We start from the raw sequence: 11,745 nt of genomic DNA on the forward strand, positions 1-11,745 counted from the left end.
AGATTCTAATTTATTTTTTGAACTTTTGTTTCTTTCCTAAGTGATTTAGTCATATCAAACAGTTTGGTATAGGCACATAATAACTCATAATAAGAAGGTACCTCATTATAGTCGTCGGATAAGATGTCATCATCTTTTGCCATGAGACATATGTTGGCTTCCTCATCATCATCGTCACTATCACTCCAAGTAGCTATGAGTGCCTTCTTTTTTCCCTTTGTCTGCTTTCTTTTAAGTGGACATTCATTTTCATAATGACCCATTTTTTGGCAGTTGTAGCAGGTTATTTCCTTCTCAACCTTCTTGTCTTTCTTGAATTTGTTGCCCCACATGAATTTTTTGAATTTTTCTTGCGAATAACGCTAATCATCATCATCATCATCATCATCACTGACTTCGATTTGGCTAGATAAAGCTATCCCTTTAGCTTTGATCTTTTCATCTTCCTTCTTGTTCTTCTTTCTAGTGGCTTCTTCTAGTTCATGGGTTTTTAATGTCCCATGTAGCTCTTCGAAATCATAGGAGGCAGCGTCACTTTTGTTGGATTCGATGATCGCCGTTCTTTTTGCATCTCACTCATTGGGTAGTGCTCGAAGTGCTCTTCTACAAACTTGCTTGGTTGGGTAGTTGTCACCGAGTTGGACGAGCTCATTGATGATTTGAGTGAGCCTTTTAAACATGACGTCGATGTCTTCCTTTTGATCCATCTCGAAGGTCTCGTATTTGAGTTGTGGTAGATCAATTTTCGTTTCTTTGACTTGATTTGTTCTTTCATGGCAAATCTCCAATTTGTCTCATATTTAGTCATTAGATGTTTTCTTATTTACCAAAATGATATTCATTTTGTGACGTTTGATTTTTTTTATTTACGAAAATACTACAACCTTGTAAAATTGATGTATATGTGACGTTTTAGTGACTATTTATTTATGAAAAACACTATATTTTTTGTATTTTTTAAATTTTACAAATTTTTTTGTTTTCTTAAAAAAAAAAAAACAGATTGTACAAGCACGCAACGCGTACACGAGATTACTAGTAGAAAATAAAGCTGGATGCTTGAATTCAAATTTTATTTCAAATTCTATTTTTTTTTTGAGATATATGATTGAAATATTGGACATGACATGAAATTATTCAAAACTAGCCGATCGCCGATCGGAACATGAGCGCCGCACACAAAAAATAAATTATTTTTTAAAAATAATTTAGGACATTGAAATAGAACAGAAGAAAAATAAATATAAAAAAAATTTATTATATTACAATAAAATCATGTAGTTAGTTTGATAAAATGGACAATATTTTAAACAAATCCAAATTATATACGCAACTCCATATATATAGTATATGCTACACCTATATTATAATAATAAGTACTAAAGATAGATAATAATAGATAATCTCACATGGGTGCTCGATCAATTATTTTCTCTCTCAGTTATCATATTCACATTCAATTTATATAAATGATGATATTTGTAAAAATCATATATTTTGTAAATGAAAAATAAAACGCCATCTTCCAGATGTAGACCTCCTAATATTTCTTGTTTAACAACTCCTACATTGAGCATATCTAACATCATTGATTCATTAAATTAACACGGAATTGGACCAAATAAATAAAAATAGCTAAATTATACTAACAACTTGTATCCCCAATGTTAACATTTCCAAACAACCAATGGGAGTCCTAACCAAACTAAATCCATTTCCACCAACACAAACAAACACAAAGCCAAAATTACCAAAAGCTACATATATATGCCTTATATCTCGTGTATATATACCCCAAAATCCCACTTGTTTCCATCATCAAACCCAAAATTTTTATGCAACAAATCCCAAGTCTAAGTACTTTTTTTCTATAGCCTATATATTTCAATTTCCAAGCTTATAAAATATATCATGGCTAGAACCATTTACACTTGCCTCATGGCTCTTTCCGTGATGACAATCATCACACACAACATCGAAAAATGCGACGCTTCACGTCATCTGTTGCAATCCGGACCGGGATTGCCCAGCATTCCGTCAACGTTGCCACCACTGCCATCAGTACTGCCTACCAACCCAACCATTCCCGCCGCATTGCCACCCATTCCATCAGTTCCAACGAACCCAACTATTCCATCCGCACTGCCGAAACCAAGCGTGCCACCCACGGCATCGATCCCCGCCATTCCAGCTATTCCAGTATCCATCCCCGGTGTACCTAACTTCGTCTTGCCTCCATTGTCTACCATTCCCGCCAGCTTCATCCCTTACATACCATTCATATCGACTCCACCACCTTCCAACTAAAATTTATCGTGTTTGATTGCAAGAATTTCATGTGTTCTAGGCATGAAGCGTGATGCAGAAAGGATCCCTGATGAATTTATGATGTCTAATATTTATTGAAATTTCCAGCTTTGGCTTGTAATATAGGAGCATTCGTTCCTCTTTATATTTTGGTTTTGAGTCCAGTCCAGTTATTTGTTTTTGTCTCAAATCATACCATAGTAGTTGGGGTTTAATTTGTGGTCATTTATATTAATTTGTGTATTGCATTGTTTATAATATATAGTTTGCGGAAATGGATTTATATATATAATTTTTTTATTATAATACATTGTGAAGTACTTCTACTTTTATCATGGCTGCTATTCCCTTCGCGCGAATTCGTCGCATGACTAAGATTTTCTAAGATTAATCACATAACTATAACAATAAATTTTCCAAAATTAACTAACCACCTTCCAACTAGAATTTCTTCAACTACATGGACGATTGGGTTTCATTGCTAGACTCAGAGATGGAGCCACGCGATCAGTTGTCGCACTCGTCACCCCTCGATTTTATCTTATCTATAGTATTTTATCTTTCATTTTATCTTTCAAATTTGCCATAGTAGTTCATTTTCTGAATGGTTTATTGACGCCACCTCCATCCTCTAATAAAAAATCATTTTCGTTTCCCTTAACTGACTTTCCTAGCTAGATTCATTTCACATACATACTTTAGACGGGCTAACGTGATTTGAAGACTATCGCATTAGCTCGGGCTTTAATCGGTGCATATCAAAGGAGTAGCGGTTATGGGATTCCACATCATAAAAAAGTTATTATAAACTATTCGAATTACCTTAACTTTGTTTTTTTTAGGTTGGAGGAGAGATTTTTTTGTCACTTCTTTTTTTTTTTTTTTTATATTGGTTAAAAGTAATCATGTGTTGGTTTTAAAAGTGATAAACATAAGGCCTCCTCTTGCCATTAGATCATCAAAGGTAGCATGCAAAAATATTTGTCACATCTTTTTTTTCTTTTTTTTTGAAATCATTTTGTCACATCGTTTATGCAGTGCATGTAACAACTTTTAATTTTAAAGACATGGTTCAATTTATAGATTATGCAAAGTAAGAAAAATCAGGAGTGATATTTGAAAACAAATGTGAAAATGTGAAGATCAATGTGGATATTCGTTGATAAATAAGTTTTCTAATACCATTTTTTTTTAACAAGAATCATTTTTGTAGAAGCATAATCAGTATCCCACCAGTTTTGTTCAATTAAATTAAGCATACGTTATCACATTCTGAGTTTAAGGTAGTGTTGACAAATGCTTAAAAGAAGTTATTATCTGTAAGCACTCTCTTAATTTACCACACACATATATACTAAGAAAGTGGGATGAGGTCCCCTTCGGAATCAACTTTTTTTTTTTTAAGAAAGTGCACGCATTGCACATGTGTAATTACTCATTGAAAAAATGAGTGAGAAATTTAGATAATATTTAAATTAATAGTGGATAACAAAGAATAAGATGAAGAAGTTTCATAAAGAGTATTTGAGGAAATTTAGAATTGAAAATGATATATTTATATGTATGTAAGATATAGAGCATAGTCTTGTGATATGGTATGTTGGTTTGCTTTTGTGATGTCTTTATTTTATCTATCACTAATATCCAGCTATAATTTTAATGGATTTTCCTTTGTCTAATGAACTGAAAATATTACATGATGAATTTCAATTATTTTCTCTCTCAATTGTCATATTTCACATTCTATTTATATAAACGATGATATCTATTAGCTATCTATCTATTATAAAAGAGTAAATAAAAGGGCAAATTAGAAGAAACCAAAGAAAAGAGAAGGTCAACTCCACTAAATCTATTTTGAGACCACTAATCCCCTCCAATGTTCCCAAAAAAAAAAAAAACCCCCACTCAAATCCCGTCCAACGTTCCCAAAAAAAAAACCAAGGAGAAGAAACAAAGGGAAAAAATAGAAGAAACAAAGGAAAGGAAAAGAGAAAGAGACCGTGGTTGTACCGCTTGTATTTGTCAATGGGTCGAAAACCATCGATTTTTTCTCTTCAAAAAGGTTTGCATATCGTTTTTGTTCCAAAACACAGGCCCATATGCTCTTGGGATTCACTACATTCTTTATGCTCTTGGTGTTTGGTGTCATTCTCGATTTAGCATCTAATTAAATACATTCACTACATTCTTTATGCTCTTAGTGTTTGACGTCATTCTCGATTTAGTATCTAATTAAATACAATTGTCTTGGATTATTGATTCATTCTTTATTGTTATCTTACCTATGTGTTTTGATTTTAATTTGTTAACATTTGATTGGGTTGTAAATGACTGCGCGCCTCTGGTCTCTGGTGTAGAATTGCCAGTATGCTCTCGGGGATTGTGGCTTCATTCTTCATTTCAACATTTAATTAAGTGAATTCAGTGTGTCCTTGGGGAATGAATTCATTTGTCAATCTTCTCAACTATATAAATATAATTTTTAGGAGAATCTGCAGAAAATACCCCAAAATCCAGCAAATTTGTTTCAAACTATTCTAATCTGAAGATTGAAAAACGTCGTCGACAGATTCAGAATGCATCGGAGTCAAGGAAGAAAAGGAAACGGTGAACTTTGTTTTCATAGAAGTGTTCTTTTTATGAGATAAATAAACAAATAATAATAGTATTTAAATTAGCACACACCACTGTTTTTTTCTTTTTGTATGGGAATTGTTAATATTTATTTCGTTTCATTGTAATTTTTTTCGGTCATTATATAATATTATATGTTTATAGCTTACATTTTAAGCTCATGTTATTAACTTTACCAGCAGTGTTTTATTCAATGGAGATAGTTCCTCACATGTTGATTGTACAAACAAAAATTCAACCTCCCAAGGTATCATATAAAAATCAGTTGCATCGTCGTCTAACTTTCTTGTCTCAATTATATTAATTGTATGCATCGTAGAAAATACTCTAGATGCAGCCAACTTGATATCAAGTTCTTCACCCTTTCTTGATCAAACAAGTCCTCAACGGATGGAAAGAAATTAAGGAATACAAAGAGATTTTCCTACCTTCCTTAAAGCTGTTAAACATCGAGATAAAAAATAAAATCAATAGCCGTACATATCCAATCCAATATATTTATAGATTTGTTTATACTTTCTGAATTCTAGAATAACATATTTATAATTTTTCCATGTTAATGTTTTGAAGAAACGATAGAGTTACGTGTGATCAATTCAATGGATGTTTGTCGTCACTGTGGGCAAAAAAGTTTGAATTTGAAAGCCCCACCTTTTGCTTTGATAATGGTAAAATTAGATTAGTTGACACAATTATGCCGCATGAATTGATTGAACTATTTACTAACACACAATCTCCAAAAGCAGATAATTTCCGAAAGAGGATCATAGTATATAACCGTTTATTTTCTTTCACTTCTTTTGGTGTTAAAGTGGATAATAATCTTGCTTCTTCGAATTGTGAAATCTATACATTTAGAGTGTTAGGACAAGTGTTTCATACGCTCCCCGCCCTTGACTACTAATGAGGGGAAATCGTCTCATGTTCAATTGTATTTTTGGGATAACGACAACGAAATGGCTAATAGGATGAGCATATTTGACAATGCTGATATTTATGAAGATACTATGAAGTTATTAATGCCGATGATCTACATTTATCTTATCTGATAAAATTCTGTGGTTTGTTGCAAAAAATAAATTTTTATTTCAGATTTAGATGAAGATAAACTTATGAATGTATTGAAATTTATATAGTATCACAATATACAAGTAATTAGGTTTTTACATGAATGTTCAACTCATCATCATGATAATCATCATGATTATATCTCAGAATTAGATTAATTCTATTAAAATAATTTTATAAAAAATAATAATTAATATTAATTATTAGTGTTATTATTATTATTATTATTATTGATTTTGTTAACTCATTTGGTTTATTCAATATTTAAAAATTTAATTTAATTATAATTAAATTTTTTAATGCAAAAATTAAATTGGGTTTAGATTTAGATCTAGATGAACTTAGAAATGTATTGAAATTATATTTATTTACTTTCATAATATACAATTAATTATAGTGTTTAAAGGCAAAATTTTTCTCATTTTCTCATTATATTATATATAAGATTTCAGGATTAAATTAATTTTGAAAAAATCAATATATAACTAATAATAAAAATAATAAATTATTATTATTTTTTGTTTTAATTTATTTGGTTGATTAATTTTTAAAAGCTATAATTAAGTATAATTCTAAGTTTGTGTTCTATATTTTAATTTAAATAAAAATAAATAAACTTATGTACTTTTGTACATGTTTTCCGAAAATTGTTGAAAATTTTCTTGGTTGCAAAGAGGGGATTGAATATTAATAAATTAAAAATTTTATGTAGAAGATCTTACTGTTGCTTTGTATTATAATTTAAATGGTCAATTTATGAATTTGATCGTGTTAATTGCACTTTGAATCTTTAAAAAATATAATTTAAACCTTTTTTTACTGTATTTGCAGCAATTAGAAGAGATAGCAACAAGGTGGTTTCTTGTCGTGAATATTATTGTTATAAAATTCAGATGAGAAACAATAGTCCATCTGTTCTTTTATACTCAGGCAGATTGTTTCAACAATATGCAGTTGACATGTATATCAAACTTGAGACGAACCGATTAGATTATTACAGAAGCAATCAAGCTGAATTGAGATCAGAGTATTATCCAGGCATTGTGGATATCATAAATTGTGGAGAAAATAGAGGAAGTGAAATCGGTAGAAGAATTGTACGGCCTGCATCGTTCATTGGAGGTTCAAGAGACACGCGCATAAGATATCTAAATGCAATGGCATTGGTACGGAGGTTTGGAAAATCATAACTCTTTATAACAATGACTTGTAATCCGGAGTGAAAAATATAAAAGATAACTTGAAAGGCAATCAACGAGCTTATGATCGACCGGATTTGACATCTAGAGTTTTCAGAGCAAAAGTACAAGATCTGGAAAAAAAAATAACTCAAAAAATAGTGTTTGGGGAAGTTTGTGCTTATGTTTATGTCGTTGAATTCCAAAAGCGCGGACTACCTCATATTCACATATTGGTCATATTGAAGAAAGAACATAAAATAAACAATACAGATCAATTTGATGATTATGTTTCAGCTGAATTACCCAAAAAAAAAAAAGAAAAACCCAAGGTTATCTAACCTTGTTGTGAAGCATATGATGCATGGATCATGTGGACATTTGAATAGAAAAAACTCTTGCATGATCGCAGGACAATGCAAGAGTCATTATCCACGGAAGTTTTGTGAGAGAATGGTACACGGAGAAGATGGTTATCCTATTTATCGGAGAAGGGACGATAGTCAAACAGTGGATGTAAGACGAGCAAATTTAAATAATCAGTGGGTTGTTCCCTACAATCCTTACCTTCATATGAGATATGATTGCCACATAAATGTTGAAATTTGTTCAGGATTGACTGCGGTTAAATATCTGTAAAAGTACATTTACAAAGGCCAATGCAAAGTTGTTGTACACATTGCATCAGGAAATGAAGTTGGAAATGTAGATGAAATTAAAACTTTCCAAGATGCAAGATGGGTTTCTGCACAAGAAGCATTATGACGAATTTATGAGTTTGAGCTTAATGAAATTTCTTCAGCCGTCATCAATTTAGCATTACATTTCCCTGAATATTATGTTTGGGACAACCAAAGTAAAAGTTGGCACGAGAGAAAGAAAAGAAGAGTAATTGGTCGTATTAATGCTGCAAATCCTATTGAAGGATAAAGATACTATTTGAGACTCTTACTAAGTCATGTAAGAGGACCCATTTCTTTGACTATTTGCTAATGGTTAATGGAAATAGTTACTTTACTTTTAAAGAATCGGCACATAAAAGAGGATTACTTGAATCTGATCGAAGTAATTTTGAATGTATGAATGAAGTTGTTACCTTCCAAATGCCACATGCTTTGAGAAGATTATTTGCAACAATTTTGGTATATTGTGAACCAACCGATGTTAGATCGTTGTGAGATACATATCTTGAGCAATGTCCGAGGATTTGCAAAGAGAGTTTCATCAGAACCGAGATTTATTGGTCAAAAACACTTCAAAGTATAAATTTAATTTTGGAGAGCATGGGAAAACAAATCAGTGGTTTTGATCTTTCACTAATATATCTGTACATTCCTCAGTCCAATGACACATTTTGTCGAGAAATGGAAGAAGAAAATCTATACAAATCTCAGACGATGATTATTGGGCACAATTCAAGTTAAACGTTGCACAATAAGAAGCATTTGAAAAAAATTATGGAGTGTGTAAATCTGGAAAATGGTAGCTTATTTTTTGTAAATGAACCTGAAGGAACTCGAAAAACATTTTTATACAGGTCATTGTTGGCAAATATCAGGAAAAATAAAATTATTGCCCTAGCTACAGCCTTTTCTGGAGTTGTAGCTTCAATATTACCAGGTGGTCGAACTGCTTATTCACACTTTAAAATTCCAATTGATTTACACGAAAAAAGTTATTGCTCAATATCAAAACAAAGCGGTTTAGCAAAATTGTTACGAAAAACCAGTCTAATTGTATGGGATGAAGCTCCAATGGCAAAAAGAACAGCAACTGAAGCAGTTGATCGAACTCTACAGGACACAACTGGAATTCAAAGCGATCGTAAAAACAACGAATGTCGTCAACTGTATCAATTGCAAAATGCATGATACTCAAATCATGCCAAGGTAATCATTTTCTTGGTTGTGAAATTGATGAAAATTTTTTATTTTGACGTATTTTCCAATTATTATTATATTTATATTAAAAATTCTACTTGCACTTTGATGCCAATTGAAATTCTATAGATTTTGCTTAACGATGACGGTGAAAAACAACACAACGACAATGATTACATTATTTGAAGACGCGGCTTCAGAGTATATAGGTTGCTCAGTGAACAAATATATTGAGTTGCTCAGAAAAGTGTACATGATTGCAAATTACAATTTTCGATTTTCCATGTTTACGAATTACATGTTATAAAACACATTTTTTAATATATGATAATAGGATGAAGGGGAACCAAAAATCACAACTAATCTTGACAACCCGATCAATGAAGAACAAACATTTATTTTTAAGATGGATAAAGAATTTCTTAAGAAGAACAAGCCTCTCTCTATTGTGGTGGAAGCGTTCCAAAAACCATTGCAAAAAAACTCCAAAGCTGGAATACCGCCACAACAAAGGACACCAAAGAGGAAGAAAAAAAGGACTCACCCAAATCTACAAACCAGACAAAAAATGTGCAACCACCAAAAGTCGAAGCAAAGACTGAAAACATCGACATTGCTGATGATGAGAAATTGTCTGTGTTTACTCAAAGAAGAAGACGTCTGATTATACAAAAGAATGAATCGAACGTGAAAGACGTTACAGTAAAAAATAAAATTCTAACGTTGTTTCTTACGATGTGATGTTCAAATTAAATTCAAGAATCTTATTATAATTAATTTTATTTAATTTGTCATTCTAATTTATTTTACTTCATATATGTTCTCACGTGCAACACACGTGCATATTACTAGTTTGTAAAAATATATCAAAGTATCACGATTTATTTTATTAATGAAAAATAAAAACATCATCTTCCATACAAGATGTAGACCTCCTCGTCATTTAACAACTCCTAGATTAAGCACATCCAGCATCATTGATTCATTAAATTAGCGAGTTATTAGCATCAAAACCTCCGTGAATATAGAAATTCATACTTCATAAAAAAAGGAAATATTTTAATTGTTATTATTATTATTTTTGGTAGAGACCGCCTAATGGTTGTTTAACTCCTCTTAGATTAAGCACTTCTAAGTTCTAACATCATTGACTCAAAGTTCACGAGAACACTCTTAAACATCACACTTGGTGAACTAAAACCAGCAAATGTAAAATAAGTAAACAACCAAATTATTTCCAAACAACTTATGGGACACATAACCAGAAGAAACCCATTTCCACTAACATAAAGAACACAAATTAAAAGTACCAAAATCATGATTTAAGCTCCCTGTGTATATATACCCCAAACTACCATAGGTTTTCCATCATCAAAACCAAAAGCTTTCGCCAAATCCCAAATCTCAATAGTTTTTCATTCTTTGTTTCAATTTTGAAGTAAATATATCATGGCCAGAGCCATTTACACTTGTTTTATGGTTCTTTCTATGATGGCATTCATCACGAACAATATCGATAAATGTTATGCTTCACGTAATCTGTTGCAATTTGGACCGGGGTTACCCAGCATTCCATCAATTCCAACCAACCCAACCATTCCTGCAGCAAGCTTGCCACCAATACCGTCAGTTCCTACGAACCCGATAATTCCTTCAGCATCAATTCCCACCATTCCATCAATCCCTGGTGTACCTAAATTCTCTTTGCCTCCATTGTCTTCATTTCCCACCAGCTTCCCTCAGATCCCTTATATCCCATTTATATCATCTCCACCACCTTCCAACTAGAATTTCTATCATACGATTGGGTTTCACTGCTACAATTTCATATAATATAGGACATGAAGCGTGCTATGAAAGGGATCCTTGATGACTTCATCATGTCTAATATTCATCAAAATTTCTAGATTTGGTTTGTGACAAGGAGCATATGCATTTCTCTTCATTTTTAGATTTCAAGTCCAGTCCAGTCCAGTCCAGTGCAGTTCAGTTATCAGTCAGAGTCTCAAATCAAACCAAAATAGTTGGTTTTTTTGTTCATTTATTATGTTTGTGTATTGCATTGTTTATTATGGTTTTTGTTCATGGCTACTCTAATATTTCCCACTGTATGTTGTCATCTCTGCGTATGACGTGTAACACATTCCAATAGATAGTTGGATGACTAAGATGTTCTAGAATTAAGTAACCATATAACTATAACAATAAAAAGACAATGAATGGAGATGGGGCTTCGGAATTTAATTAACGCTAAACTAGATATCAAATTAGATTGAAGAGAAGATGATGGTGGTGAAGAGAGAGCTTTTATAATAAAAGAAGACGAACTTAGTTTGAAAAATCCATTAGAGTTGAGATGTTTGATCGCTAAGATTGGTCTTCCAGTGTCAATGATTAACCACTACTAGAACGAGTGATAACCGTATGCATCAAGACACACTGAAGCGTGGGTTGTAGCATAAGTTACAAATGTAGTGCACATATCTTCTTTTCATGTGAATGTATTGGTAATACAGTTGGCGTATCAAATAAATCAACATTATCTCACCTGATGCATTAGTTTAGTGTAGGTTTATGCATTCAAATCAAGGCGACATGGTTGGGGCTTCATGACAAGTAGGTGCCTACCTCAACTTGTCATTCTCATAATTTCACAAGACAAATAAATGGAATGG

This window comes from Henckelia pumila, chromosome 4 (assembly GCF_033568475.1).
Source record: "Henckelia pumila isolate YLH828 chromosome 4, ASM3356847v2, whole genome shotgun sequence".
Taxonomy (NCBI): domain Eukaryota; kingdom Viridiplantae; phylum Streptophyta; class Magnoliopsida; order Lamiales; family Gesneriaceae; genus Henckelia; species Henckelia pumila.